Here is a 7,889-nt window from a genome sequence, read left to right as displayed (position 1 = left end):
TCAATGGTTTTGAAATCACACTGACCACAATTCAGCAAAGCACAACCCATCACGTGTTTGTTTAAATGAATTTGGAACTGATTCTTTTCGACATCTTTGAAATCACACACGTGGCATTCGTAATTGTTCGACGATGATTCGGGGAGGTGAGGATAGCGGGCAAAGACTCTCAAATCACGTCCATCATGACGAGTGAACTGATGATCATGCAGAGCTTGGGCGTTATCCGACGAAAACTGACACCCAGCATGATGGCATTCAATGGGCGCTGGAGGGTCATTTAATGGACCATTGGGTAAGCGATTTGACCGTGAAAGCTCCATAACGGGTACCGCCTCCTGTTCCACCGTCGCCGATCGTGGTTTGACCTCTTCCTGATGAACATTCCGCCCATGACGAAGCACGTTGTGTGTAAATGTGGAGCGATAGTCGCACAGCGGGCAACAAAACAGCTCACGCTTCAGCTTCTTGGCCCTAGACCCGCCTTGTTCCACCTCTACATGTATATCTACATCACTTTCATTCTCTATGTCCGATCTCTGAGAGCTCTGCCTACCACCTTCACCTAAGTCATCTCGAGATTGGGCAAAATGAGTCATCATGACATGAACATGCATCCGTTCAGATTGAGTGGTCTGAAAGTCGCACAGAGCACAGCAATATCTTTACCCATCTTTGTCCAAGATTGGTAAGAAAGGCATTAGACGGCAAATCTACGGTCGATATTCTGGCTTCAAGTCTTCATCTTGATGATTTTGTATATGGGAATTGAACTCGGATAAGCTCAAGAACTGTGAGTCACAGTAACAACATGGATTGCCCGTGAGACCATCGTGTTGGTCACACATATGTGCGCGGAATGTGTTTGAGTCACAAGTCTGGTACGGACAAATAAGACACTTGTGCTAATCTGGAAGTTGAAAAGGAGATGGGGAATGGCTGTTGATTACGTTTCGAACCTTTGAACTTCGGGCGATTTCGTTCATGGTGAAAAATCTAGAGGCAAATTCCATCCTCGTGGTCTGATATGATCCGCATCTGTTTTAGCCAATATTGATGAGAAATTCTTTAAAGTTTAGTCTCTACGGTTATGGACTGTTTAACATAATTAAAGGACACTTCAATTTTTGCATGTTATCCTTCGTAGCTGATGCAACTAAGGGTGACCATAACATTGGTGCACGGGATTCAAGTCAAATTTAAGTTCTTTATTTGTCTGGGTAACTCGGAAACGTCAAACAATTCTAAACGATACATAAATGACAAAACCAGGCATGATTTGCATTGGATATGCTGGAACACATCAGCTAGATCAGATTACTGGACATCTTTTTTGGCTTCTTGAGCGGCTTCCTTGACGTCGTTGCCGAAATTGACCGCAGCCTCCTTCACATCCTCAGCTTTGTCGGATGAAGAGTTGCTTTGGTCCTTGGCCGCATCCTTGGCATCCTTGACGGTGGCGGCCGCATCGTCCACAGCCTTGTCCACGCCGTCCTTTTCCTTGCCCATGACGGCCTCCTTGACGGTGTTGGCAGCGTTGGAAGCGGCGTCGCTGGCCTTTTCCATTAGTCCTTTCTCGGAGCTCATGATTGGAGTAGATTTTAGTGGGAATGTGTTGTTGAGGGTTCGAAATGTCGTTTGTAACTGACTAACAGAAAGGGATTCTGCTCAAACATGTTTTATTTCAAACAGATGGGTTCTCCAGCGATGCTCAAAAGCTTCCATGGCTGTTGGCCAGATGTAGTTGAAGAAAATGCCAGATTCTGGGAAGCCATTGCATTTTCGTGTCAGGAAGAGCACAAACGTTCGAGATTGTTCTATTCTTCTGCCACATCCTGTCGAACTATTTATTGATGGCATATGACTAGCAACTGGAAAGGAAAATTAACAATAACATATCTCAAGAAATATTCACCAACCAAAAGTGCGCAACACTGGTGATTTCAGAGAACTGACACTTGTAGAAACGTTTTGGCTTCCAATTTAACTTATTAGGAATTTGGTGGTTCTTTTCTGTGGCAAAGGAAATCCAGCCCAGAATGCGAAGCTGCAAGCACTTTTGATTTTTATATTTTTTTTAAGAAGCACATAATTTTCTTGACACTCTCTGTCCTTCCAGACCTCTAAAGAATACACCCCAAATTCCGACAAAAACGTTTTCCTTACTTTTTGTGAAGGGGAGGGTGTTTAGCCGCTCGAATTGTTCCATGAAGTTCCGCGAAGTTCCATGACACAGCTGCGATTTTTGTTCTAAGTTATAACCTATGGGTGGGAAGTTTCATTCAATTTGTTTGGCTACATTTTTCATGCATTTGTATGCCAGCCATTTTTTTTCTTAAAGTAGGGTACGCTGGATCTCCCAAGATCCAATCACTTTATTCAAAGGTTGGGTGATTTCAGACCTTAACCAATTACGTTCAAATGGTGGTTTCAACTTATAATACTGTTGTTGTGAAATCTATACGTATTTCCATTTCTTGCCCTGCCTCAACTGCCTTGTTACTACAATATTTGAGAGCTTGGATTTGCCTGCACTATGAACTTTAAGAAAAGAATCAAATCGCTTGAGATCCAGAAGCGGTCAATAAAGATACGCACGATCTTTAACTTCTGTTTTGTTAGTATTGAGAATTGTGGCCTTTGCAACGGTTTGGAAAAACTGTATAGAAAATAAACTCAAAAGCAATTAAGAATGATTATATAAAGTTGTTACTTCTTTATCATGGTTTTGTGGGTGGTCTTAGATTTCAACTTTGCATGAGAGCATTACACTTTTGCAACAGTTTTAGTTAAAAGTTGAGGTAATAAGTCTGGTTTCATGGAAATCATAGTTCAGGTCTCTACAATAAAGCGCAATTTTTAGGGGTGTTAGAATACATGATTAGGAATTGAGGAAATTGGTTTTGGTTCGTGAAAAATGTACTGATTGCATTTTCAACTTAAACTTAGGGACTTTAGATTTACTTATAAATACAAAGTAAGATTGTCAATTGTATTTTTCAATCACATATAGCCCTTTCGGATCGTATAGATCGGATTTGCTAGACGTTAACACATCTCAACAAAACACACCTCTAGTACAAAGGCAATTGTTTGAAAATACTTTGGCACACAAAAAACAGATCTAGACAATCCTGGATGTAATTGTTGAGACTTGAAACTATTATGCCATTAGCTCATTTATAAAAGTCATTCAAAATTTCCTAAGGTCTCTGGTAATCGCAATGTCGTAAATCAAAACCTTTGAATCATTTTCTTGATAAGACTTATCATTAGAGCCAGACCAAATATTTTTTCACATAGAAAATATTTTTCACATATTTTGGTGTTTTGGGGCAAAAAAAGCCACAGGACACAAATACGGCATATCAAGAACTCGTTATTGGCTAGGGTTGGAGGTGTGAGGCTTTTTCAGATTCCTCCTCTCCTCCCTGTTACAGATGTCGTATGAAAGTCAGCAAAAATGGAGCTACCGTTGAGCACTAAAAATCATGAAGTGAGCTAAAGTGCCCTAAGCAATAGCACTGGACTCTCGAAAAGAACCAATTGTGTACTGTACCACAACATCGGAATCACTAAAAAAGTGTCCTAATGTCAAGCATTGTAATACAGAATATTCAATTTGTTGTCAAAAAAATAAATAAACTCAATATATCACCCAGCATATGCAATTGTTTGCCTAGAATTTGGCAATAGAAAATGGCAGCAAACAGGACTTACAATAACCTTTCATGGTGCTTTTCGTTTCATTTTTTCTCGACTTCTTCATACTTTGTAAGTTTTTGGTATTCTTTCAACTTTTTCGCAAATTTTCCAACTTTTTGTCATTTTTTCCCAACTAACAAAAAGGTTCGAGCAAGATGGCAACTGTTTTTTTTTCAAGGTCTACTAATCAGGAGCCACCATAGACATGGCAAGAATCTGCTCCCTACGTATAGCATGTTTAAACCGGTGCTTGAAAGTATTATAATGTAATATTCCTTTTCATGTTTGTGTTGCTTGATATTGAAGGCAAAAATAGCCCCTCCCCTGGAACGTCTTGTTGCCTATGTTTTGGAAGGCTTTTTTGCAAATTTTTGTGTAAATTTGTTTGATTTTTTTATTCAAATTTGTTGTCAATAAAGGCCACATCTGCAAGTTTTGGACGGCCGTTGTTTTTATGCTAGAAAATATAAACAGGACAAAAACAACAAACCAAAACGTTTTTGGTTAACATAAAATCAGCATATTTGGGCTGTTTTAATCAACATAAAAATGACATATTTAGGCTAAAAATCCAAAATATTTTGTTGAAGCCTACTTATCACGAATGAATCACGCAATGAACAACACAATGAAAAAGCTGATGAACCTTACGAATTATCGCCTGCATTTTAGTTATCGCGTATTATCAAGAATGAATTCGTAAAAACGAGAGTCTTTTTCTGTCATCTGTTACGCCCTGACTCATCTTTCGTAGAATACAGTAAAGTATGCGGGAAAAAAACATCTGCACGAAGGCATTGACTGATGTCAATAATACGAATGAGATGGGCATATACGTACTTACACATCAACTTCAACTTTTGGTTAAACGAGTTAGAAAAATTATTGATGTGCATTTTAACTACTTATTGAAACTTTTTGTTTTCATTCCCCGAAGAATAAACAATCCCGAAACTTGAGTTTTGGCCGAATACTTTTGCGTTGAAAAAACTATTCACAAAAGTAAAACTACTAATCTCAAATGGATTTGTCATTTATTTTAAGATTTATATTAGAAAAATGGCAGAAAAAACTTTCACTCATCTCCATAACTGAAACCTGGCTGCGGCCCGGTCTTCGATGATGAGCTAACCATAGTTGTTTTCAATTCAGCTTGTAGCGATAGGATATGCCCTAATAATATCATTTTCCCACATGAGGGTGTATGTGTATGTGTTAGCAATGATTTGCATATTAGTCATGTTCATATGTCAAGTGGAGAATTAGAGGTCTTAGTTTGAACCCTTCAAGATCTTAAAAAACTAGTGTTGGGGCGAGTCCTTTGATTTTTTGCAGGACTCGCCGAGTCCGGACTCGAGTCTTTTATTAGAGTCTGGTTAAGCAAAAAAACTCGTCTTGAGAAATTCTAAGAAAAAATGAATAATTTGTTTTGACGAGTCCAGATTAAAGTCCTTTCTAAAAGACTCAAGTCCCATCAATTTCTCCAAAATCGAGTAAAAGACTCGAGTGCACTCGGAGTTGAGTCCGCAATTTGCCCCAGCACTAGTCTTCTTGTTCAGTAAGCTCGTTCTTGTCAGCTCTCCAATTAAATGGAAATTACTAATGACACTCAGAATGAAAATTAAGGTCCTCAACAAAAAAAACCTCCAACCAAACTCCCGGGCCCAACTTATCTCATTTCCAGAAATGCATCCATGAGCTTAGCCCCAACCCAATTTTTAGAGTCAGATGTCGCGACCGCAGAGACTCAATGTGCGTTCAGAGAGCACCTTAGAGCCCTTGTGAATCCAGGCTAGTTAGAACAATGAAGTCCACCTCTTCATTCTTAGCCTCCTCCATCAGTGTGCAATTTGCCCCCCACCACACCACCACAACACACACAATATTTTTAGGATATTTGCTGGTGTTGATCCTGTGGCAGAAATTCAGTCAGACTTGGGCATGTTCTTGACCATAATTTGTGATAACAAAAAGAAATGTTACCATGGGAAAAAGGTCGTTTTAAGCCCCTTTTGGCCTCTTTCCTATATTTTTGTTTTTGTACAAAATCTATGCACAACTTCATTTACAGGTTATCTATTGAGGTTCTTCGTTTTATTTACGAGAAATTGACTTTTTTGTTGCCATGTTTGACATTAGGACAGGGTAAAAATTTTTTTCTCGGGTTTGTAAGTGATACAGGGGAACGAAATTCCTTGTAAGTCATGGGATTTATCCAAGGGATTTAATTTATAACGCATTTCACATGAAATGCCTCGTCTCTTGCTAACGTTATGCCGTATTCCCGGGTTAGGACAAAACGAATGGAGGCATTTAAACTCATAAAGAATTAGGTAACGTTCATACCTACGTTGAATACTGTATAATCCCTATGATTCGAGGCGTTCCCAATAACTTAATTTCGACTTAATCCCGTCAATATATCTTGTGAAACTCTTTTGTACTCGTTCAATCTTATCTAACCCCACAGCGGTCATGGGGGCCCAGATTGGGAAGCGTATTCAAGATTTTGCTGGACTATTGATTTGGTCTGGGTTTTCATAGTCAGTATATCTCTGGACTTGAATGTTCGATGTATCCAGTCGCAATTCTAAAAAGCCTTGGTCACCTTTGACTGTACATGCTCTTCAAATTTCCCATCGTCTTGAAGGATTTTTTTTTTGGTTTTTCACGGGCTTTTCTAACCGCTACAAGGAATGTAATCCCCAGTACTGTTTAAATGAAAGGTTATAATTCGTCATATTATTACCTTTCAATCATCTATGATATTTGGTCCACCAACGAATTTGAGTTGGCAGACCGATCTAGTCCTTGAATGCTATTGATCAGGAATGCTTTCTAAAAAAATTCCAAGTTCTGCTTGAAGAAGCTCCGGATCAACAAGGCCTACGTATTCCATACGAATATCAGAGGGCAGCAAGTTAAACATTGAAGGAGCCCGAGAAAGAAGAGAAGTGGACTTCATTGTTCGAACTAGCCTGGATTCTCGAGGACTTGAAGGTGCTCTCAATACGCACATTAAGCCTCTACGGTCCCTAGAATTGACCCTAAATCCTGGGTGGGGACAAAGCTCATGGATGCTTTTGATGACGTACAGTATCAGATACCTTTCGTACTTTCTCTGAACACTGTACAGTCCCAGCTTTCTAGTCTCTCCCAATACGAAAGCTCTCTCTTTCCTGTGATGTTCCTAGTGAAACATTTTAGACTGCTCGACCTTTGCAAACCTGATGAACTCATTGGAGCCCAAATTTATGGGGAACTATCAGTCTTCTCTTTCAATAATGCTTTTCTTTCATAACTTAAAGTTGTTTTGTTTTGTTTGTTTGCTAAAAAGCCAGATAGCTGCTCTTTCGCTCCGCCTACCATGTGATATCTGATGACGGGTATCCAAATGGAGGGATATTCTCGCTCCTTCGTCACAGCCAACATTAATTATTACCTCACCCTCGGGGATGACCTCAGGTTCGGCCATTAATATGGTGCTGAAGGAGCAACTCATGTTGTAATTTAGACACGGCAAGGAAGCTTGAATTTGGCTAGACAGAGATCGAACTAGGGTTCGTAAATTAGATTGCGGGTGCTCTACCAATACGGTACCGCAGTTAGCCTAATATTATGTAAATTTATATGGTATTGGTTAGGTGGAGAAATTACTTGAACAAAGAAGTTCGTGCCATCCACCTTCAATAGTTATTCTTGTGTTTTGAGGCAATTCTCTTCAAACTCCTTGGAATGATTTATTGATAATCAAATGTTGATTTGTGTTGCAAATACTGCCTGACAGTTTCAACTATAGGTATCAAAGGTTTTTATTTCTATTTTTAACTTATTCTCAGCTCAAGGCACGTTTTAGATCTTGGCGGTGGATAACGTATTCCGTTGGTCCTTCATGAACCCTGTTTGGGCGGGGAATTGGTTCACGCTTTCTTGAAATTCAAACTAGGCTTCGTTGTCATGGCTAGCTTCACCAAGGAATTGATTTTGCCTTTAGACAAGAGCTTAACAGAGCTTGATTTCTTCGATTGAGCTTCTCTTTGTTGGTCCCTTTCACTCTCTGATTGATGAAGTTTCTCCGATATTGAAGCCTCATTCGTTGAAATACATTTCGTTTCTGTCTCGGGGGGTTCTTCCAGTCGTGGCCTCTTACTCACTACTATCTCGTTTCGGTACCGGATCTCAGA

This window comes from Tigriopus californicus, chromosome 10 (genome assembly GCF_007210705.1).
Source record: "Tigriopus californicus strain San Diego chromosome 10, Tcal_SD_v2.1, whole genome shotgun sequence".
NCBI lineage: Eukaryota > Metazoa > Arthropoda > Copepoda > Harpacticoida > Harpacticidae > Tigriopus > Tigriopus californicus.
The sequence above is the reverse complement of the archived record's forward strand: the minus strand, read 5'-3'. Positions refer to the sequence as shown.